Source organism: Sus scrofa, chromosome 1 (assembly GCF_054392235.1).
Source record: "Sus scrofa isolate SSC_HxYL_T2T_F1_AM1 chromosome 1, Sscrofa_HxYL_maternal_Yorkshire_Landrace_v2.0, whole genome shotgun sequence".
NCBI lineage: Eukaryota > Metazoa > Chordata > Mammalia > Artiodactyla > Suidae > Sus > Sus scrofa.
The window spans coordinates 255,755,919-255,782,011 of NC_139383.1; the positions used below are offsets into that span (position 1 = coordinate 255,755,919).

Genomic DNA, 26,093 nt, shown 5'->3' on the forward strand with positions numbered 1-26,093 from the left:
ATACCTGAATATATTTCACATTTGTTCATGAATATGTTTTTAAAAAATAAAATGAAATCTGGGGGTAGGAGGTTAGGCAAGATCATTTAGAAAGCACAGAGTATTATTTGTGGCAGAGTAATTATCTGTTAATTGTCTAATTAATGCAATTGTCAGTTTTGCTTATTGTGCCTCAGTATCCATTCTCACCAGTCTCATCCCCTGTTAACATTTTAGATGGACACATGAACACCTAGGTAAAGATGTCATTACTTAGTCTCTTTTGCAGATATATCTAGCATCTGACTAAATGTTAGACCTTGGTGTATAAACAGAAGTTATTTGTACAACTTGGGGAACGTAAGTTTAAAAATAAATGTTAAAAAACATTTTTTAAAAAAACATGTTTTTCTTAACAGCACAAACTATTTCTTTTGGAATGAATAAGCAATGAGATCCTGCTGTATAGCACTGGGAACTATGTCTAGTCACTTATGATGGAGCATGATAATGTGAGAAAAAAGAATGTATACATGTATGTGTAACTGGGTCACCATGCTGTACAGTAGAAAATTGACAGAACACTGTAAACCAGCTATAATGGAAAAAATAAAAATCATTATAAAAAATAAAGAGCACATTAATACATTAATAACGACTTGGACTAAAACCTCAGAAAATAAATCCTCATAAGTAAATATACAAAGAAACAAAGCATCATTCACTTTATTAGAGTTTGGTAATGTAGAATTTGAAGTAAAAAACATTAAATAGAAGAAAATAGTTATTTCATATTTATAAAGTTTACAATCCATTACAAAAAGATATGATAAAAAGGTGTGTGCTGAGTAATACAACATTTTAATAGAGCAAAACCTAGTAATTCACAGAGAAGTTGCTAAAAACATAATGAGTAAAGATAGTAGAAAATCATATGCCTCGCTCAGTTCTTCATAGCTCACATGAGCATAAACATAAATACAGTTAGAGAGTACTCAAATGTTATGATTAATCAAGATGTCAAAATATTTGCTATATTTCATAAACTTTGTTATCACCACCACTGAAATAATTAAGATAATATAAATATAATGATTCTACAAGTTCCATGAAGCATAAATTTTGTAGACCATATATCTGATCAAAAAGCAACCAATAAACCAAAAACTAGAAATATGTTTTTGAAAGCTTTAGGAAACGGGTGCAAGGAAATCGTATTTTAGAAAGGTGGTCGTGGTCAGGAGCTCCTGTTGTGGCTCAGTGGTAATGAAACTGACTAGTATCCATGAGGATGCGGGTTCAATCCACGACCCTGCTCAGTTGCCATGAGCTGTGGTACAGGTCACACGTGGCTCAGGTGTGGTGTTGCTGTGGCTGTGATGTACGCTGGAAGCTGCAGCTCTGATTCACCTCCTAGCCTGGGAACTTCCATATGCCATGAGTGTGGCCCTAAAATAAATACATAAATAAATAAATAGTGGTCAAAGGTAATTCTTGAAATAAACATAAAATTGAAATCAAGTTCTGACTATAGATATAACAAGGAAAAGAATATATCAAAAGCTGAAACGTTAGGAAAACTAACATCTAAAATACTTAGAACTTTGACATAGAAAGACGAACAATAAAGTTAAATAAGAAATTTACTCAAAAATTTTAAAAAAGAAACAATTAATTGTTTCTATAGGGAACAATTAATAAAGGCAAAAGAAGTCTTCCTTTAGGATTTTGATATGACTCCGTATCTCGTAAAATTTCCATTTCAACTATAACAATAAAATAAAAGCTAGGATTACCATCTCATTTTCAAGATAAAATATTAGAGTTCCTGGCTTAGGAAAATTTAGGAATGATTATATAATAGAGATAAAACCAGCCTGACTGAGTACTGACCAGTTTATAATCAATAAAATTCAGAGAAAAAGTTGGTCTGGACTGAGTGATATGTGTAGTACAACATCATTGACTGTCTAGTCAAAAATGCAAACAAAAACGAAAATGAATGGCATTATGAAGTGTTTCGCCTAATAAAGTATTTCTCAAAATTACCTGAATGATAAGAGTCTTGTTATTTGTTAAACTTAAAAGTTATCAAGACTCACGTGGAGATTCAGATTCAGGGGATTTGGGCAGAACCCAGAAATGTGTTTTTCTAACAACCACCTTGAGGGGGTTAAACTTCAGGTAACTTATTGAAACATTTTCCTAAGAAACTGCTGTTTCTATGTGGTTTATTGTCTAAGTCACTTTCACTGTGCAAGAGAGATAGTTAAGTATAGAAATTAGAAAGGCAGACTCTAGGCTCTGCTATTTTTTATACTGTCATTTTGGGCAAATTACTAAATCTTTGTAAACTACAACCACCTTGCCTCGTTCCGAGAATTGTTTTAAGGATAAATGAGGTAATATTATAAAGCACTTAGCAAAGAGCTTGTGCATTTTAAGTGCTATTTCTTGTTAGCTGTTCTTACTTATTCTTATTTGCTTGAGCACTCAATGCAAATTATTATATTTAATTCCCAAAACAACTTTGTGAGACAGAAACTATATATAATTCCCAGCATAATGGTAAATGGCACAACAGGAATTCAAGTTCAGGTCTATGTGTTTGGAGAGCCCACATTGTCTAAATATGGTAAGTAAAATAATAATCAAGAAAGCCTCATATATATATGTGTGTGTGTATGCATATATTTATATGTATACATGTGTGTGTGTATATAAAAGCAAAAAACAAAACAGAAAAACAAGCAAAAGCCCTCTACAACCTAAGGTACTCTACCCAGCAATGTTCTCATTCAGAAATAAAGTTTCACAGACAAGCCAAAAATATGAGTTTATAACCATTAAACTGGTATTACAAAAACTATTAAATTGTCTTCAATAAGTGAAAAAAATAGCTATAACAAAAATAAGAAAATATATACAGAGAAATATCCCAGTTTAAAAAAGGCAAATTTATAGTAAAGGCAGTGAATCAACCGTTTAAATAAGCCATTATGACATTTAAAAGACAAAAATATTAAATCAACTCTAAGTAAAATATACAAAGGATAAGTAAAGGATGTTTTACGAGAAGATGTAAAATATCACATCAAAAGCACAAAACGTGGTGGGAGGGTTAAAAATTGCAGAGCTTTTAAAGAATGTTTGAACTTAAATGGCTATCAGCTGAAAACAAGCAGATAGAGTATTATGTCAACATGTATAAACTCCGTGGTAGGACTTTCTGTTGTCGGCTCGGTGGTGACTGAACCCCACTAGTATCCATGAGGGCATGGTTTCAATCCCTGGCCTCCCTAAGTGGGAGAAGGAACTGGCATTACTGTAAGCTGTGGTGTAGGTCACAGACGCCACTTGGATCACAAGTTGCTTTGATGTGGCATATGCCGCAGGTGTGGCCCGAAAAAGACAAAAAATAAATAAAAATTTAAAAAAGAGACTCCATGGTAACCACAAACCAAAAACTTACATGAGATATACAAATATTTAAGGGAAAGAAACCCAGATATAATACTAGAGAAAATCATCAAACCACAAGGGAAGAAACTAAAAGAAGGAGAAAAGAACATAAAACTATGAACAACCAGAAAACAAGTAACAAAATGGCGATAAATACATACTTATTAATAATAACTTTAAATGTCATTGGCCTAAATGTTCCAATCAAAAGACATAGAGCTGATTGGATTTAAAAAATGTACATAACCAGTGATTCAGTTGTATTTTATTTTATTTTATTTCTTTTGTCTTTTGTCTTTTTAAGGCCACATCCACGGCATATGGAGATTCCCAGGCTAGAGGTCAAACCAGAGCTGTAGCAGCCGGCCTATGCCATAGTCACAGCAATGCAGGATCCACGCCACATCTGCAGCCCACACCATAGCTTATGGCAATGCAAGATCCTTAACCCACCGAGGGAGGCCAGGGATCGAACCAGCCAGGGATCGACTCTTCATGGATACTAGTTGGATTCATTAACCACTGAACCATGATAGGAACTCCCAGTTATTTAATCACTAGGAAACATGGATGTTTATTTGTAAGAATGTGGGTGTGGCAATTCTGTATAAAAACTAAAAAATCATAAAATAATCCAAATATTTAACAATTCAATGGATAGGATACTTCATGTTATTTTGGTAAATAGCAGGCAGCTTTTACAAGCCATGTTTGAGGAATTTTTTTTTAAATGTTGAAAATTCTCACATAGAATTGTACTTCCAGAAAAATGACAGGTGAGATTCATCAGGGCTTTGAGATCACAGAAGTCTTTACAATTTCATGTTAAAAAATGTAGTTTTTGTGTCATTGCTGGATTCTCAGATGACAAGAAAAAATAAAAGCCGTATTGAAAAGAGATTGATAATTTTCTGAAGATGAGAGAAGACAGGATTCACTGTATGAATGGATGCATTGAACTTGGCCATAAAGTAAGTTCATTCACATTAATAAGTGGGAAGACAAAATATTTGGATACCAATGTCCATTGATATACTGCCAGGTCTTCTATGGAATATCTTTTCTGATTGCTTCTGTTTTCTCAATGAAATCGGATGTAATGTCATCAATAAGGAGTGGTATGATATTTAAGCAGGATAAAAGGTGTGAACCAATTAAGTAAGAGTGAGGAAGAATGGGAATGGACTAGAGAAACACACCATAATTGTTGGGTGGCATTTTCCACAATGTCAGGTTATGATCCTAACTTTGAAGTTAGACCATGGTACATGGTTATTTGTTTTGCTCCACCCACAGATATAGCTGTTAATGACAGAGAATTGGATTTAACCAAGACTGAGTTTTATACAGTGGAGGATAGGAACTGACTATATGCCATGGAGTGATTAGAATAATTACTCAAGTGATGTAAGCAAGTAAGAAAGAAAGCTAGGAATTCAGAAGTACGCAAAAAGTGTGTCCCAGCAAGGCACTTTTATACCTCTAAGATTGGCATGTGCATCTATAGGTAACACAGATTTGAAGGCATTAACCAAGATGAGAAATTAGAAGCATGCCAAAATAGAAACAGAAAGTAATGATTCTGCTTCTTGAATAAGTTGAGAGTTCATAAGGGTTCATTTTTTGGTATTTCATAACTTACAATATGTTGTATATATACCATTTATTTATTAAGCTTTACATGATTAAATTTAAAAATTTCATTCTAACATACTTGATGAGAATATTATGAAACATTATTACTCCAAATAACACCTTCTTTCCAAGACCTTGAATCAAGTAAAACCTCGTGCTCCTCTGGTTATGCTCTATGATATTACACCATTTAATTCTACAGAGAACATTTCAGCATCTGATACTCTCTGATTTGCTAATTTAAGAAGCATATTGCTATCTCCCTTTACTATGACGGCAGGTCTGTGAAGCAAGGGACTCTCTCATTGGCTACTACTTTTCCATTTCTAGTGCCCAAGTTGTAGATGATCACAGTTTTGATAGACTAATATCATTAAAACGAATATTCTTAGAAGGAGATACATAAAAGGAGACAGAAAGATATTAATAGTGTTTATAAATGGGTACAGACTTGTAGGTAATTTTATTTTCATTACATTCTTGTATCAAGTTTCATTCTTGAAATGAGATGCATTTCTTCTTCAAGGTAGTTATTTTAATCTATAGTTACACAAAAGAACTGATAACTCTCATAGGAAAAAAATAGATTCAAATATAATGTTGGCTCTTATTGGACCCCTAGACTGGGAACTTCATATGCCATGGATGTGGCACTAAAATAAAATAAAAATAAAATGTTGACACATATAGACATGTTTCATAATTTGGGGCATTCTGGCATGATTAATTTCCTAACTTAAATTTTGAGATATCAAAAAGTAAGTCATCCCAAGTATTGATTGCAAATATTGCATGCATTGTCCTTGAGGCATGGTTCCAATTCAGGTTGAATCAGGGAGCAAAAATATTTAATTTATGTCTATAAAACAGTATCACAGTTATTTCTATAAACGTTTTGGATCCAGACTGTAATGGTGAGACCAGGCTTGAGGTGACTCAGGCAGAGAGAATTATCTCTTTTCACTTTTGAGAAATTAAAAGGTAGAAGGTTGATGTGTGTCTCAAGGGTCCCTGGCTGGAAGATAAACTGTATTAGTAATATCAATAGCATCTCCGTCTGTTGCAGAGATCTGATTCTAGAAAAGCCACCTTATTTCCAGCTCAGATCTGGTAGGACCACAGCATTGTTGACTTTAGTGGAGCAGGCCCTCATTAGAGCTGTGAGGTTGTGGTGCCAACAGCTTGGGTTAGCAGTGACATTGGGAATGGAACCAGACTTCTAGTTCTCATAGCAACAAAGTGAGAGAATATTGACTCAGTGAAATATAGGTGAGACAACAGAAAGTGTCAGTATCAACAGAGACCAAGATGATGAGCATTGCTGTTGGCAGGTCAGAGTCTTACTATTAGGGAGTCTTCAGCAAAAGTGAAGGCAGCAGTTGATAACTGGAACTAACCTAGAAGTCTTTTTGCTTCATAGAACCTCTGTTTTCACGTCTGTGAAATGAAGATAATAACAAGTACTTCATTAGTTTTTAATTAGTAATTTTTAATGATCTGTAAAACAACTACATAAGTGTATAACAATAGATGCCACTCAGTGAAATAGTTGTTGTAATGATGATTATTATTAGTGCCAAAAATATAAACATAATATGCATATAGGAAGTGGATATAGTGAAAGTACACATAAATGTTCATGTTGATATAAATATATGTGTATCCATTACCTACAAAAATAATGCTGTATTACAAACAATGACAAAACCCAGTGTCTTAAAACAATAAGTATTTATTACACTCCTGAGTTAGGGAGTTAGAGGGTCAGTTGTTGTTTCTTTAGATCTTGGTTGGGCTTATGCCTCTGTGCTCACCTGGTGAGTTATCTGTGTTTGCCTTTATTGGGCTTTCTCACATGTCTGTGGCTTGGGCTGTGATAACCTTCTATGCAGATCTGATTCACATGGTGTCTTATCCTCCAGCATACTAGCATGTGAGTGTGTCATGGGAGAATGAAGGGAGAGGAAAGAAGTACAGAGGGCTTCTTGAGGTGGAGACTCAGAACTGGCACACCATCTCCCCCAATGTATTCTGTTGGCCAAACCAAGTCATAAACCATCTTAAAGAAAGAAGATGCTAAAATCATCCCCATTAAAGACAGACATGATGGCGGTATGGAAAAGTGTGTATAAGTATTAATTCTGCAGAATGATCATGATAGCGATGAAAATAGCCATCTTCTATGCCTATACATGCCTGTAAGTGTCAGGTAGATACGTTAAATACATTATCTGATTTAAAGTTTACCAAACCTGGCTCCAGCATCATGCTGCCTCTTACACTTTATTTTGGACAAGGGAAATATCAGAAAGCAGGTGAATATACTACAATCTTGAAAGAATCAGGAAAGGGAAAACAGGTGTCTTGTAACTGGGATAAAATGTGAAAATTATGAAAGTACATTGTAGTACTTTTAGTTTACTTTAAAATGGGCCATTACCAGAGACAAGATTAAGATGGCAGAATAGAAGGACTGGAGATAAACTTCTCTCCTAAAAACAACAAAATTCACAATTAAAGGCTGAGCATTCTTCACCCAAATGGACTGGAAACCTTAAAAAAAATCCTACTCCAGAAGAAAAATAGGACACATCAAGAGGTAGGAGGGGCAATTTCATGATATAAACAAACCCATACCTCCTGGGTGGGAAGCCCCACAGACTGGAAACTAGCTGGTTCATGGAGACTCACCTACAGGAGTGAGAGTTCTAGCCACACATCAAACTCTCACGTGTGGGGTTCTGGCACTGGGAGAAAGAGTCCCTAGAGCATCTGGCATTGAAGGCCAGTGGGGCTTCACAGGACTGGGGGAATCAGAGACCCCATTCTTAAAAGGTGCACACAGACTTTCACATGCACTGGGTCCCAGGGCAAAGAAAGGTCTCCATAGGAATTGGGGTCAAACCTGACTGCAGTACTTGGAGGACATCCTGGGAAAACAGGGGTAAATGTGGCTTGTTGTGAGGGAAAGACATTGAAAGCAAAGCTCTCGGGAATATTCAGCAGCCATGCCTTTCTCTGGAGGTGGTCATTTTGAGAAAATCTGGCCCCACCCATCAGTCAGTGCTGAGAGCCCCAGGGCAAACAACAATCTAGGTGGGATCACAGCCCTGCCCCTCAGTAAACAGGCTACCTAAAGACCCCTCAGGCACACAGCTGCCTCTAATCCCATCCAGAGACTAAGCCCCACCCACCAGAGGGATTAGAATCACCTCCACCTACCAGGGGGCAGGCATCAGCCCCTCTCATCAGGAAGCCTACAGCAAGCCCCCACACAGACTTCAGCCGCAAGGGGGGCAGACACCAGAAGTAAGAGAGGCTACAACTCTATTATCTGTAAAAAGGTCACCACACCAAAACCCCATAAAAATGAAAAGACAGAGAACTATGACTTGGATGAGGGAGAAAGGAAAAAACACAGAAAATCAGCTAGGCAATGAGGAGAATCTCAGCCTCCAGGAAAAAGACTTTAGATAGTTGGTGCTAAAGATGATGCAAGACATTGGAAATAAACTGGAGGCAAAGATGGATAACTTACAGGAAACACTGACCAAAGAGATACAAAATATAAAACTTAAACAAGAAGAGATGCAAAATACAATAGCTGAAATAAAAAATTCACTAGAAGCAGCTAATAGCATAATACAGGAGGCAGAAGAACGAATAAGCGAAGTGGAGGACAGATTAGTGGAAATTACAGATGCAGAACAGAAAAGAGAAAGAAGATTGAAAACAAATGAAGAGAGTCTCAGAGAACTCTGGGACAACATTAAATGTACAAACATCCATATTATAGGGGTGCCATAAGGAGAAGAGAGAGAGAAGGGGACAGAAGAAATGTTCCAAGAGACAATAGCCAAAAACTTCCCTCACATGGGAAGGAAGCCACTCACTCAAATCCAGGAAGCACAACGAGTACCATATAAAATAAACCCAAGGAGGAACACCCCAAGACACATCTTAATCAAACTGACCAAATTAAAGACAAAGAGAAAATCTTGAAAGCAGCGAGGGAAAAGAAACAAGTAACATACAAAGCAACCCCAATAAGGCTATTGGCAGATTTTTCAGCAGAAACTCTGTAGGCCAAAAGGGAGTGGTATGATATACTTAACTTGATGAAAGGAAAAAACCTCCAACCAAGATTACTTTACTCAGCAAGGCTCTCATTCAAATTTGAAGGAGAAATCAAAACCTTCACAGATAAGCAAAAGCTGAGAATTCAGCAACACTAAACCAGCCTTACAACAAATACTAAAGGAACTTCTCTAGGCAGAAAAGAACAAGAGAAGAAGGAATGAAAAAAGAGCAGCAAAAGCAAATCCAAAGCAATTAATAAAATGGCAATAAGAACATTATTATCAATAATTACCTTAAATGTTAATGGACTAAATGCCCCAACCAAAAAACATAGACTGGCTGAATGGATACAAAAACAAGACCCAAGTATATGCTGTCTTCAAGAGACCCACTTCACTTCTAGGGACACATACAAATTGAAAGTGAAAGGATGGAAGAAAATATTCCATGCAAATGGGGATCAAAAGAAAGCTGGAGTAGCAAGACTCACATCAGACAAAATAGACTTTAAAATGAATATTTTAAAGGACAAAAAAGGACAATACATAATGGTCAAAGGATCAATCCAAGAAGAAGATATAACGATTTTAAATATCTACACACCCAACACAGGTTCACCACAATATATAAGGCAACTGCTAACAACCTTAAAAGGACAAATGGTCAATAACACAATCATAGTGGGGACTTAAACACCCCACTTACAGCAATGGACAGATCCACCAGACAGAAAATCAATAAGGAAACACAAGCCCTGCATGAAGCATTAAACCAGATGGACTTCATAGATATTTATAGGACATTCCATCCAAAAGCAACAGAATATACATTCTTCTCGAGTGCACATGGAACATTCTCTAAGATTGATCACATCTTGGCTACAAATCCAACCTTGGTAACTTTAAGAAAATTGAAATCATATCAAGCATCTTTTCCCACCACAATGCTATATGACTAGAAATCAACAACAAGAAAAAAACTGCAAAAAACACAAACATGTGGAGACTAAACAACCAATGGAACACTGAAGAAATCAAAGAGGAAATTAAAAAATACCTAGCAGCCAATGACAACAAAGATATGACACTGCAAAACCTATGGGATGCAGCAAAAGCCATTCTAAGAGGAAAGTTTCTAGCAATACAAGCCACCTCAGGAATAAGAAAAAGCTCAAATAAACAATCTAACTTTACATCTAAAGCAGCTTGAGAGAGAACAGACGAGACCTAAAGTTAGTAGAAGGAAAGAAATCATAAAGATCAGAGCAGAAATCAATGAAATAGAAACAGAGAAAACCATAGAAAAGATCAATGAAACGAAAAGCTCATTCTTTGAAAAGATCAACAAAATTGATAAACCCCTAGCCAGACTTATCAAGCAAAAAAGAGAGAGGACTCACATCAATAAAATTAGAAATGAAAAAGGAGAAGTAACAACAGACCTCACAGAAATACAAAGGATCATAAGAGACTACTATATGCAACTATATGCCAATAAAATGGAAAACCTAGAAGAAATGGACAAATTCTTAGAAAAGTACAATCTTCCAAGACTAAAACAAGATGAAATAGAAAAGATGAATCGACCAATCACAGGAACTGAAATTGAAACTGTGATTAAAAAACTTCCAATAAACAAATGTCCAGGACAGATGGCCTCAGAGGTGAATTCCATCAAACATTTAGAGAAGAGCTAACACCTATTCCTTCTGAAACTATTTCAAACAATTGCAGAGGAAGGGATACCCCCAAACTCAATCTATGAGGCCACCATCACCCTGATACCAAAACCAAAGATACGACAAAAAAAAAAAAAAAAAAACTACAGGGCAATTTCACTGATGAACATCAATGCAAAAATTCTCAACAAAATACTAGCAAACCGCATGCAACAATACATTAAAAGGATTGTACATCATGATCAAGTGGGATTTATCCCAGGGATGCAAGAGTTCTTCAATATCCACAAATCCATCAGTGTGATACACCACATTAACCAACTGAAGAATAAAAACTAGAGGCTCCAGGATCCCCGCTGCCCCATCAGTGACAGGGACCTACAGAGCGGGCTCTGGCATCCCTGCTGCCCCAGGTGTCTGTGCGTGACTGACACTCTCATTCCTCTCAGTAGACACGGAAAAGCCTTTGACAAAATCCAACACCCATTTCTGATAAAAACCCTTCAGAAAGTGGGCATAACGGGAACCTACCTCAACATGATAAAGGCCATATATGACAAACCCACAGCAAACATCATTCTCAATGGTGAAAAGCTGAAGGAATTCCTGCAGAGATCAGGAACAAGACAAGGATGTCCTCTCTCGCCTCTACTCTTCAACATAGTTTTGGAAGTCCTAGCCACAGCAATCAGATAAGTAAAAGAAATAAAAGGAATCCAAATTGGAAAGGGAGAAGTAAGACTATCACTCTCTGCAGATGACATGATACTATACCTAGAGACTCTTAAAGACTCTACCAGAAAACTGTTAGAGCTCATCCATGAATTTGGCAAATTCGCAGGATACAAAATCAATACACAGAAATGGACTGCGTTTCTCAACACTAACCATGAAAGAGCAGAAAAAGAAATTAGGGAAGCAATCCCATTTACTACCGCATCCAAAGGAATAAAATACCTCTGAGTAAACCTACCTAAAGAGACAAAAGACCTGTACTCTGAAAACTATAAGACGCTGATGAAAGAAATCAAAGAGGACACAAATATACTATGCTCGTGGATTGGAAAAGTCAATATCAAAATGATTATACTACCCAAGGCAATCTACAGATTCAGTGCAATCCCTATCAAATTATCAAGGACATTTTCCTCAGAACTCGAACAAAATATTTTAAAGTTTGTTTGGAAACAATAAAGACCCAGAAGAGCCAGCGCCATCCTGAAAAAGAAAAATGGAGCTAGAGGAATCAGGCTCCCGGACTTCAGACTATACTACAAAGCAACCATCATCAAAACCACATGGTACTGGCACAAAGACAGAAATAGAGATCAGTGGAACAGGATAGAAAGCCCAGAATTAAACCCACCCACCTACAGCCAACTCATCTATGACAAAGGAGGCAAGAATATACAATGGAGAAAAGACTGCCTCTTCAGTGAGTGGTGCTGGGAAAACTGGACAGCCACATGGAAAAGAATGAAATGAGAACACTCCCTAACACCAGACACAAAAAGAAACTCCAAATGGATGAAAGACCTAGATATAAGACCAGACACTATAAAACTCTTAGTGGAAAACATAGGCCAAACACTCTCTGACATAAATGACAGCAACATCTCAGATCCACCTCTTAAGAGTATTGGCAATAAAAAAATAAATAAACAAATGGGACCTAATCAAACTTCAAAGGTTCTGCACAGCAAAGGAAACCCTAAACAAAACAAAAAGACAACCCACAGAATGGGAGAAAATCTTTGCAAGTGAATCAACTGACAAGGGATTCATCTCCAAAATTTATAAACAGCTTCTGCAGCTCCATACCAAAACAACAAACAATCACATTCAAAAAATGGGCAGAAGATCTAAACAGGCAATTCTCCAAAGCAGACATACAGATGGCCAAAAAACACATGAAAAGATGTTCAACGTCACTCATCATTAGAGAAATGCAAATCAAAACCAGGATGAGGTACCACCTTACACCAGCCAGAATGGCCATCATCCAAAAGTCTCCAAACAGGAAGCGCTGGAGAGGGTGTGGAGAAAAAGGAACCCTATTCCACTGTGGGTGGGATTGTAAATTGGTGCAACCACTGTGGAAAGCAGTATGGAGATTCCTCAGAAAACTAAAAATAGAGCTACCATCAGATCCAGCAATCCCACTCCTGGGCATCTATCCAGAGAAGACCATGACTCGCAAAGACCCCTGTACTCTGATGTTCATTGCAGCACTCTTTGCAATAGCCAAGACATGGAAAAACCTAAATGTCCATCGACATAGGAGTGGATCAAGAAGAGGTGGTGCATATACACAATGGACTATTACTCAGCCATTAAAAGGAACAAAATACCAGCCTTTTTAGCAACATGGATGGACCTAGAAATTATCATGCTAAGTGAAATCAGCCATACAATGAGACACCAACATCAAATGCTTTCATTGACATATGGAATCTGAAAAAAAGACAGACTGAACTTCTTTGCAGAACAGATGCTGACTCACAGACATTAAAATGGACCATTACCAGCCATACCAGCATGATAAAAATGAATATCTGGCCCTTAAAGCCATAAACATTTCTCAAAGAAATATTAAGTGGTACATCCTTTTTTTCTCATTGCAATTTATTTACTTTTTTTTATTTATTATCATTTTCCTATAATTATAAAGATATTTGTTTCTCTCTTCAGCCAAAGTTGGTTCCTGGACATCAACAACTACATTTTAGCCATATTTTTATTTCTAAAAAATTGCCTAACCCATAGTAGGTTATTTAATTCATTAATGAAAAAGTAATAAATAAATAATTGCAGGTATAATTCTGCTAGTTAAAAGTGATCCATTAATCAACACTAGCAAGGCCCTCTTTTATACCAGCCATGTATTATCTGAAATATACTACCTGATAGACTGAATTTGCCAAATTAATTTAATTTTGAAATACTCTGAATATGTTGATAGGGCACCAGAACACAAATGCAACCCTGTATATATTTACATGTCAGTTTTTCCCACAAAGTTCTAGAGTTCTACCTGTTTGCATAAAGCCTATCAGTACATAAGGATGAGAAAAAAATATGTTCATGTTTTCCTTACATTGCATATAAATGTTAATTTGTATAAATGCTGGAAGAAATTATATGTATGCATGTGTGTGTGTGTGTTTTCATTGACATTTGGAAAATAATATATTTTGCAAAACACTGTCCTTCTAAAACAAATCATTTTTTAATACCTGAATGATGCCATGTTTTAATTAGGACTCTAGAGAAAGACAAATACCATATAATATCACGTATATATGGAATCTAATATATGGCACAAATGAACCTTTCCACAAAAAAGAAAATCATGGACTTGGAGAATAGACTTGTAGGTTGCCAAGGGGAAGGGGGAGGGATTGTGGTAGATGGGGTGCTTCTGGTTAATAGATGCAGACTGTTGCCTTTGGAATGGATTAGCAATGAGATCCTGCTGTGTAGCCCTGGGAACTATGTCTAGTCACTTATGATGGAGCATGATAATGTGTGAAAATAGAATGTATACATATATGTGTAACTGGGTCACCATGCTGTACAGTGGAAAAATTGACAGAACACTGTAAACAAGCTATAATGGAAAAAAAATCATTATGTAAAAAAAATTCTACTATTTAAAATTTTAACAGTAGAGATGTAATAGAGCAGTGTGAGTAGTTTGTATAGAATTTATTCAAGATCAAGTATTTACCACTACCTACTCCCCAAAAAAGGATATAATGTAGAATTTTTCATTAACACTTTCACTTCACATAACATTAAACAGTCACCAAGTCCTGTCAATTTAATCATGAACTTGCTTTTGCATCTCTTCTTAACATAGCCCAATTCCTGTAGCCATTTTAACTTCCATAGATTTCCCTTAGTCCTGACCACTTTCCTTCAAATGCAGTTACTGAGATATCCCCTATGTGATAGTCTGCCTCTAAGCTCCACCCTCCCCCATTAGGCATTCACACACCAATCTAAGTTATCTTTCTAAAATACAAATTTGGTTATTCCTACTTTTGACCCAAAGGCCTTTTCACTGTTTATTAGAGAAGATTGTTTAATTTTGTAAACAATTAATTTCAGGCTATTAACACATCATGACTGCTGACCTTTCCAACCTAATCTTTGCTGTTTTTTTTTTCCTTCTTCCTCAATACACTCACAGACTATCCCAGATCCATCTTCCTGCCGTATGACTTCCAAATCTATGCCTCTGACATGTTGTTTCTTCTGCTTAGAGCCCTATAAAGACTAGTTAATATCCTTCCTTCATGGAATACTTACTGATATTCCCCAACACAGAGCAATGTTTCAAGTTCCCATAGATATATTTTAGGTATGTATATTTCCTACACTGTTATCATGTAACTGTTGATCTCTTTCCCTTTTCCCGGAAAGGGGCTCCTAGAACAAGGACTATTTTCTTTACATTTCTATCTCCCAGAGCATAACATGTACCTTACCACATAGTAGAAGTATAAAAATTGGATGACTCATTCAAAGTCAACAGGATCATAAAAAAATTCCATTAAATTGTCTAACCCGTAAAACTCCTTTCAAAATTTATTACCAGAGTTCCTGTTGTGGCCCAGTGGTAATGAACCCAACTAGTATCCATGAGAATGTGGATTCTGTCCCTGGTCCTGCTCAGTGGATTAAGGATCCAGTGTTTCCCTAAGCTATGGTATAGGTCACAGATGTGGTTCATATCCCACATTGCTGTGGCTGTGGCATAGGTTGACAGCTACACCTCTGATACTGGAAACTTCCATATGCCGCAGGTGCAGCCCTAAAAAGCAAATAAATGAAAAAAAAAAAAAAAGGAAAACATATTGCCATTAATCAGTATTTTTTCTCTTAGAATGTTTTTCCCTTCAAGTAGTTGTCAATGCACTATTTTAAATAATCGTATCTCTTGAACTACTTTTTTATATTCCTTTTCTTGATGCTTTTCTTTTGCCACTGATTAAATGAAACTATTATCCTATTTTACCTTCTCTGCTTTCCTCTTCTCACTTTATACACTATCCCTGGGCAAGCCCAGACAGCTCATTGTTTCATTAAACATCTCCTTTCAGACAGACTCCAAATCCATAAATCCATCTCTGTTCATTCTACTGGTGTGTGACTTAATTTCATATTGCTTCCTACATAGCCAGGTTTTTAAGCAACACTTAAAAAAGAAAACTGGATTCCACTTCAAACTTTACCTGCCATTGAAATCTACTTACACTAACCTCACCCCCAAAGGCATCGAAGACAGTGGCATTGAAAACCACTGGCTGCTTAAATGGGGAAGAGGGAACCTGGAAGAGGAGAGTATTGAGATTAAAGAGTGTATAAAAGGAGAGAAAATATGTAAAGAATTATTTTACATAAAGTTCCTATCACATAAAGGTTCAGATAAGAGGCATAAAATAAATAAAGAGCCCCCCTTGAACCCTAAAATTATATATACCATTAAATGTCCTTTTATTGACAAGTCAGGTGGAAATTGCACTGACCAGATGAAGAAACCAACATTTCAATGGGTCCTAGCTGCTTGGATGACATCTGCCCCTCTGTTCACCATCATGCTGGGCCATATATAGGTCTAGGTCATGAAGAGTAACTGTTGCCCTTTCTCTCCTCTGGGCACGGGATCTTTTCTTCCTCCTCAGCTAGGTCTCAGTGTGGAAGGATGTGTGCAGGAGATGGCATTAAAACTCTGAGGTCTTTCTGTCCTCAGAGATGTTGTGTCTCTCTTCTCTAGATAAGAGACAACCTGGAAGAAGAGAATTTGCTCTTGGTTCCGTTTTGAATTAGAAAATTAAATTGTAATCACATTAAAGCAATCAGTATCTCAGTATTTTCCCAGCTTTAATTAAATTTTCCCACAATTAATTAAATTGTGATGTGTGCTACAGATAAAATTTGTAACACAGAAATTTAAGAAAGTGTTGCTAGGTTAAGGAAAACTCTGAAAAATATTGTGCAAAATAGAAATGCAGTTACTTTGGGTCCCTATTACAGAAAGGTAAACCATGCAGTATAAAGGGAAAAATCCATAAATCTGGAACTAGTGTTAATATTTCATTTTCCTTTTTAAATATTTTATTGGAGTATAGTTGACTTACCATGTTGTATTAATTTCAGGTGTACAGCAAAGTGAAACAGTAATATGTATAAATAATTTTTTTAAATGTCATTTTCTTGCATCCCCTTTCCTTACATTGCAGAAATCATGCTAAACTCTTTTCACTCAAGCCTGAAGTCTCATGTACTATAGAAAGCCCTCCATATTCTATTGATTTTTTTCCATATTTGTTTCTACTAACATGTGAGGTTTACACATCAGGGAGCAATTTTTTTTTATTCATCTGAAAATGCTAGCGCTTTATATTTGATGCATGATATATAATCTCAATAAATATCTACTTAATATGGCATTGAATATCACTTAACTGTTTTTTAACAACATACTACATAACTGTAATATAATTCATCATTATAACTTAAAAGGTATTTTTTCATAATCCAAAATTATGATCATCAGCTACATAGTGATCACCATACAGAGTAATCTGACACTTATCTACTCAAAATGATATTCATCTATTGATAACTAGTTTCACCAATAATTTATCAGTATTCGAATTTTAATTACATTATTGTAAGTTATTAAAGTCATAAGTATTAAATAAAAAGTCATTAATATTCAGCCATCTTATTTTCAAATCCACTGTTAAAATTGTAGAGTGTATATGAATTCCATTTTTAATTTCTCATTTGTATTAATCAGGAAATATCATCAGTGGTTGGTATATTTTAATTTTAGTACTACTCTAAACTACTCTAGAATCCATTAATATTTAAATCATTATAACTATCAACTGACACTTTTGTTATGAAATCATTAGGAAATGCCTTCCTTATCAGACACTTTATAGTTATTGATTCTCAGGAATATAAGATTTTCCTAATAATTAAAAACTCTATATATCTCTGTATATCATGGTAAAGCATATTGCTTTTTAAAATCCTCTCTGGAAGTATAAAAAAGATACATATTCTAAAATTTATAGTAAATGATACTTCTTTACTTTTTTTTTTTATTTTCCCACTGTACAGCAAGGGGATCAAGTTATCCTTACATGTATACATTACAATTACATTTTTTCCCCCACCCTTTCTTCTGTTGCAACATGAGTATCTAGACATAGTTCTCAATGCTATTCAGCAGGATCTCCTTGTAAATCTATTCTAAGTTGTGTCTGATAAGCCCAAGCTCCTGATGCCTCCCACTCCCTCCCCCTCCCATCAGGCAGCCACAAGTCTTTTCTCCAAGTCCATGATTTTCTTTTCTGAGGAGATGTTCATTTGTGCTGGATATTAGATTCCAGTTATAAGTGATATCATATGGTATTTGCCTTTGTCTTTCTGGCTCATTTCACTCAGGATGAGATTCTCTAGTTCCATCCATGTGGCTGCAAATGGCATTATGTCATTCTTTTTTATGGATGAGTAGTATTCCATTGTGTATATATACACCACCTCTTCCGAATCCAATCATCTGTCGATGGACATTTGGGTCGTTTCCATGTCCTGGCTATTGTGAATAGTGCTGCAATGAACATGTGGGTGCATGTGTCTCTTTTAAGTAGAGTTTTGTCCGGATAGATGCCCAAGAGTGGGATTGCAGGGTCATATGGAAGTTCTATGTATAGATTTCTAAGGTATCTCCAAACTGTTCTCCATAGTGGCTGTACCAGTTTACATTCCCACCAACAGTGCAGGAGGGTTCCGTTTTCTCCACAGCCCCTCCAGCACTTGTTATTTGTGGATTTATGAATGATGGCCATTCTGACTGGTGTGAGGTGGTATCTCATGGTAGTTTTGATTTGCATTTCTCTTATAATAAGCGATGTTGAGCATTTTTTCATGTGTTTGTTGGCCATCTGTATATCTTCTTTGGAGAACTGTCTATTCAGGTCTTTTGCCCATTTTTCCATTGATTGATTGGTTTTTTTGCTGTTGGGTTGTATAAGTTGTTTATATATTCTAGAGATTAAGCCCTTGTCAGTTGCATCATTTGAAACTATTTTCTCCCATTCTGTAAGTTGTCTTTTTGTTTTCTTTTTGGTTTCCTTTGCTGTGCAAAAGCTTTTCAGTTTGATGAGGTCCCATGGGTTTATTTTTGCTCTAATTTCTATTGCTTTGGGAGACTGACCTGAGAAAATATTCATAATGTTGATGTCAGAGAGTGTTTTGCCTATGTTTTCTTCTAGGAGTTTGATGGTGTCCTGTCGTATATTTAAGACTTTCAGCCATTTGGAGTTTATTTTTGTGCATGGTGTGATGGTGTGTTCTAGTTTCATACTTCTTTACTTTTGTGGGGTAATTTCTAGTGACTAATTATTTGTAAAACACAAGCAATCACCAAAATTTTGTCTCCTAATATAATTCCATAGATCTACATCTGTGATGCCCTTGAAAGAAATTTGATCCTACCATAGAGTTAGTTTTGTTAAGGAATATATTCTGTGAAACTAAAAATCTTCCTTTTATCAGGATAGTGTTGCACTATTGAGCCTAGCTAGATCTCTGCCCCTATATTCAAAAATGTCTGAGTCTTGTAACACTTGGATAATCTTGTAACTTATAGCATCAGACTCAACTTCACAGTTAGAACAGACCCTTCCTGGTAGGCAGGACTTTACTTAACCCTGAGTTCAAGTACTCAATATATGTGCATCAAGTCAGCTGAGTTGCTGGTCCTACCAGCATCTTCTTCCTGTTTTCCTAATTGCTTTGTTTCTTTTGACCATTTCTGCATGTCTTGTAACTGACTCCTCTAATTGGATTGCTAACTCCATACACTTGGGAAGTGCTGATGATTTACTCTTAGCAGGTATTCTGGGATCTGGAATTTAATCCAAGATCTAGCCCAAAGCCTATATTGTCATATCTCCGTGGGCTCAACACTGAAAATGTCAGTGTCTATCTGTAACCAGATTTCCTCTAGGCTTCAGTGACACCTCTTCCTAGGCCTTCTCTGACAATGTTTCAGATTGAATTTCCTGCCCCATCAATTATGTCTTTGCTGATTATTAAAATTCCTTGTCACTGTGTCAAAATTAGGCTATTTCTGTTGCGAAATCATTATAATCATTTTAATTATTATTAAAATATTTTATAAATATTAGATCTCTAAGAAGGAGAGTGAGAGGAAATGGAAAATAGCATGGCACCAGGAAACAGTGAATTTATGAGTCCTTGAATGTTGAACAATAATTCTGGACAATTTTTTCCACTGAACTTCACTAATAAAAATTTTAAATTAGTCTTTCTCCCACCATGTTTAATGGCACTTAAGTTATTTTTTTGCCTCTAGACTCATATTTTCTAACCTGATTTCCACATAACTGTCAAAATGATCTTTCTACTTAAAAAATCTGACCTTGTCACGTATTTTAAAATCCTTTGATGTCTCTTTTTTTTTCAAACAAATGCCAATTTGTTGATATGACAAATAGCCTCCTCAGTGAGCTTTCCTGAACTCCTTTTTCCTCACGACCTGCTGCTCTTTTCCCACACTTTACTCTTTAGAAATTCTGATTCCATCCCTTGCCTGGGAACTTCCATATGCCACAGATGTGGCCATAAAAAAGAAAGAAAAGAAAAGAAAGAAAGAAAAAGGAATTAACTAATTAATTCCAGGGCGTTCCTGTTGTGCCTCAGCGGGTTAAGAACCAAACTAATATCCATGAGGATGTGGGTTTGATCCCTGGTCTCACTCAGTGGCTTAAGGATCCCGCGTTGCCGTGAGCTGTGGTGTAGGTTGCAAATGCGGCTTGGATCCTGTGTGGCTGTGGCTGTGGCTGGCAGCGGTAGCTCTGATTCGACCCCTAACCTGGGAACTTCCACGTGCTGCAGGTGCAGCTCTAAAAAGCAAGAAAAAAAAAAAAAAAAAAGACATTCCAAAGTTCCTCCACATGGCACTTGATTGCATCCTGTGGCATATTGTGCCAAACTCCTACAGGCTCCTACTGACTCTCAAGGGGTGACTGTTAAATATTCAGAAATATTGCCAATAATTGTTAAATAATTTGGCATCTTGAATTTAGCCACAGTGGAAATATGTACTATGAAAATCAGAAAATGCCGCATATGAGGGTTTCTTCCCCTTCAGATAGGGAGATGACCAGCACTGAAAGCAGTTCACGTACTTTGGATGTTAAAATCCTAGCGGTAGTGGGGATTTTCATGCCCTTCCACAAAGAGTGGAGATAAAAATGGATGGCAGATAGAGGCCTGCAAGACTAATCCTTTCTTAGCAGGTACAATAATGCCTAGTCAAATCTTGATATGGAAAAATTTTAACTTTATAATATAGATAAAAATAGCATAAAGTGTACCTCACATTATGACACAGCACAATATAGTATTCAAAATAATACTCATACTTTATGCATTGTAAATTAAACCTGTAGCAAGTAAGATCAAAACATGATTGGTAATTCCTTTGGTATTTAAGGATTTACATATCTTGAATTTTTGTATAGGAGCTTCCAGATGTCCATTACAAATGACACAAATTCCATCAAAAATATACTATATAATGATTGTTCACTGATTTCAATGAGTAGTTTTAGATTTGTGGTTGTTTTTCTTAGGCATTTGGTCTATAATTATTTTTTTCAACCCTCCGATTAGATAGAAGGGTTTGGAGTAAGAGATTCATGGTAGCTATCCTCCACTAGAGTAAATTATTGACAAAATGAATTTGTGAAACAGCATACATATCTCTAATTAGAAGGATTTCAGTATTCTAGTATAGGGAATAGTCTAAAGACATCCTGAATTTCAGACCTAAAGAAAATTTTAAATAATAAATTTTGAGTGCTTAATTGAACTGGAGAAAAATTCTGGGTTTAAATGCCACAAGTTTTAAGCTTACACTGCATTTAACACAGCAATACTAGCCCTCATTATTTATTTATCTGATAAATAGATCAAGGAAATTACAACCTCCAAGCTTTTCACTTCTGCCCTTATTGACGATGTAGATTATATGAAATACGTGTACTGGCCTATTAGCTTAATGATGCGTGATAGGAAAAAAGGAAGGGATAACTAAGAGAAAAAATATTCAGATCTTTCAATGTTTCTGTGCTGATGACCATAAAATGTTCAGAGCTTATCCTCAAGAAGCCCTAGAATTGACCTAAAGTCCAAGTGGATCCCCCCAAATTGCATAAATTTTAATCTTTCCAATGAATATAAATACAATTTTATTAAACTCTCAAAGATCATAACAAGCATCTGGGTGATTCCTGTCATCTGGTAGTATATGATTTGTCATGAATGAGGGTATAAAAAACATTAAAACTTCACTGTACATGTGTTTCCAGACATGAATGGGCATCGAAGCATTGACTAGTAGTATTTTTGTCCTACCAGGGCTTGGTGGCTGTCATGACACAGTGCCCATTTGACTACGAAGATTTTGCAGATGACACTCCTTCTTCCTAGTTTGTCCTTCTTGCCTGATTTCTTTGTGATCCCCTACAAATCTGCTCATTGATGGACCTTGAATCCATTAATCAAATAAATATTAAGCACTTACAATAAACTAGGCATTCCCCCAAGCGTTAAGAATTCAGATGAAAAACCCTGTCTTTGGGGAGCTTATATTCTATTTGGAAGAAATACACTAAATCTAATTAATTAACTATGTGATAAAAAGAGGATCATCATTTAAAATTCCATTTAGGCATCAAGGACACTTGTCGTGTTACATAACCCCTCGGTAATCTCCATTTCAGAACATTTGTTTCAAGGGCACCTCTATCCATCCTCGTCACTAAGCCCTTCACCTTCAGCATGGGACCCTCCAGTATTCCTTATTTATTTATTTTTAAAATGTTTTATGGTTGATTAACACTATTTTGTCAATTTTGCCTTCCTTGATCACCCCAGCCTGTGTTCTGTCCCATTCATAGGTACTCCCAGAAGATCCCATGCTTTCCTCCATGCAAACAACAGCTCCACATTGAATCACCACCTCTTTATGTTCTCTCTGATAGTAGACTGCAAGAAGGTAAGTCTATTTTCTCCATTTTTAATAAAAGTGACTAGTCCAATTCCTGAGTCATGGTGTATATGATAAAAATAACTATAATTTGAGTCCTTTACTCATTTTAGGGTATTATTCTAAGCTTTTTCTGTGTAAAACCAGTTTTCTTTTCTTACATACCAAATTACCATAAACTTAGTGGCTTACACATACAGACATTTGTTATCTTGTAGTTGCTGTAGATCAGAAGTCTGGACACATCTTAAATGGAGTTCTCTATGGAAGATCTCACAAAGCTGTAGTCAAGATGTTTTTATTATTATTATTATTATTATTATTTTGTCTTTCTGTCTTTTCTAGGGCTGCACTCACAGCATGTGGAGGTTCCCAGGCTATGGGTCTAATTGGAGCTGTAGCCACCGTCCTATACCAAGCCACATCTGCAACCTACACCAAAGCTCATGACAACGGCAGATCCTTAACCCACCAAGCGAGGCCAGGGACTGAACCCTCAACCTCATGGTTCCTAATTGGGTTCGTTAACCACTGGGCCATGATGGGAGCTCCAGGATGTGTTTTAAAATGGAGACTTGGCTAGGGAAGACTCTGCTTCTAATCTCACTGTTGGTAGTATTAGTTTCCTTTAGCCACATGACCTAGGACCCTTGCTTCTTAAGAGTGTTGGCTGGAAGCTGTCCTCTGTTCCTAGAGTCCACCCACAGGACCCTACATGTGACTCCATATATAGTTCACAACATTGTGTTTGCTTCTTTAAGGTCACAAAGTGACACTCTCATTACAAACTGATAAGACAGAGACCTCTTTAAGGAAATGTAATCATGGGAGTAATACTCCATCATTTTTACCACATTCTCTGGTTTAGGAACATATCAGAAAGTCTACCAGTTATCAGGGTAAGGGGATATCATAAGGGCATGATTCACTGGGGGATGCTTTAGAATGTACCTGCCATATACCATGTATTCCCTTGTTTAACCCTCAAAATTCTATAAGGCATGTTCTACTTACTATTAGGAAGTTAAGGGCACTAAAGGCACCAGCTAATAAAAGTAAAGCTGAGTTTCAAGGCAGGCAGTAATACTCCAGAGTCCGAACTTTTATCTTGCATTATATTGACCCCACTAAATACATGTCCACTGAATTTATAAATGAAGTAGTGAATAAACAAATTAATATTGACATAGCTTTTCCCATTATGTATCTATGTACATAATAGAAATATACTCAGTACAGCATGTTGCTTAAACTAAGAATTTGAGAAAAGAAAAGTTTATGTGTCTCATATGTCTATTGAGTTGAATGAAAGAACAAATTTCCTGGGATATTTAACTTTTATTTTACTTTTTTAATCCTTAACTTTGATTCTTTGTAGCATTTATATATTTCAATTCCATTATTTAAAATTTTTATGGTACTAAATTATCATGAAATCATTAGTAATTATTGGGTAATATTATATCATGTTATATTATACTGATAGAATGATTTATTTATTCACCCATTCATAGTATAGTTCCCCTATCTAGAATATAACTTCTGTGAAGGCATGTCTGTTTTTAACCACTGTTGCATCTTGAAAGCATATAAAATAGTAGGCACACAGTAGGCAGTAGTGACTTTGAATGATTTGAGTGAATCATTCACTCAAATTCCAATCTACTATCATTTTTTTTGCTCTAATGTTGTTGTTACTATTTGTATTTTAAATACAAAGAAATTAATTATCAAGCCTCATTTGACTTTAATACACAATCAAACAAAAATGTATTTAAATTTTTGTTGTTTAAACATCATAAGTATTTAATTACTTTTTAAGTAGCTAGAATCGGAAAGAATGGCTCACTCTGTCAAAACATAATCCATATAGATTTAAAGGAAAGTTGTGTTTTCCCATAAAGGTGTAACTCAGAAGGTCTAACTTATAAAGCATTGCTCTGATCTCTGAAGACACACTCATTTCTATGATATATATCATATAATCAAACTACCTAAATGATTTTGGAAACAAGATTCCAACAGCATTTTTTTTCTCCCTTTCACTTTCAGCTAGAAAATATCCAAATCATTTATCATGAGGTAGATCTTTCTTGTATCTTATAGCAATAAACTCACAGCTAACATATGGTGTTATTTAACTGTGTAACAGAAAAGATTAATCAGCCGACAAAATGTCATTATAAAGGAAATATTTTAAACTGGGATTTTCTTTTTTCTCTCACTTATGGGCATCCAGCCGAATTCATCTGCAGCTGGCTTAAAGAACTGCATGTGTAAATAAAAATCAAACTCTTAAATTATCAATGGCATTTAGTATATTACAGATGCCACACTGAAAGTCCATTGCCTAAGAAATGGAAATATTTCCCTTTAATGAGAAATTACATTACTGTTTTAATTGTGTGTGTGTGGATGTGCATTCGTGTGTGTGAACTTTTGGAGGGTTCATTGAAAGCATTATCATTACCAACATTGTCAACAACAGCTATGTTCGTTCACTTGCTCTTGGCTAACCCAGTACTTATAGTAAATGATTATATATCCTAGACCTCATTGAGAGAGAAACCAGGAGTGGAAGGACTCTTAGGAATGACCTTAATAAATGTTATAGCTTCTTCTGAAAGAACACTTCAGCATTATTGAATTGTTTGATATATTAGGGTGATCCTATTACTAGGAAAAATACCCACTGGCAGGAAAATAACACCTTATTAACAATATGTATTATTGCTTCTTCAAAGTCATGTAAGTTCTGTAATAAATAATAAAAGAAAATTCATTTTAAGAGTTCTTTTAAAACTGTAGCCTTTCATTGATTTTTTTTAATTTTAAATTAAGTGTAAAAACATAAAATAGTAATATAAGGATTGGGAATCCACTACTGCTTTTGATACAAAACCCTTATACTTTAAAGTGTTGACAATAACTGCCTTATCTCATTTATTCCTCATAAGGTCCCCATTAACACCTCAGATTGAAGAAGTAACATTAATCGTGTGCTTAATTTTGAGAGCTCCCCTTGTGGCTCACTGGATTAAGGACCTGACTCAGTCTCTGTGAGGATACAGGTTGGATCCCTGACCTCACTCACTGGGTTAAAGATCTAGTGTTGCCACAGCTGCAGCAAAGGTCACAGATGTAGCTTGGATCCCA

General features: G+C 35.9%; 1 long non-coding RNA gene across 1 annotated transcript in view; it reads left to right on the forward strand.

Moving 5' to 3' along the window:
* The window catches only part of LOC146407119 (uncharacterized), a 352,528-nt gene that overhangs the window by 187,549 nt on the left and 138,886 nt on the right, over positions 1–26,093 (forward strand). The window contains exon 5 of the long non-coding RNA XR_014832257.1: positions 22,849–22,946. This is a non-coding gene — a long non-coding RNA (uncharacterized LOC146407119). The remainder of the gene's footprint in view (positions 1–22,848; positions 22,947–26,093) is intronic.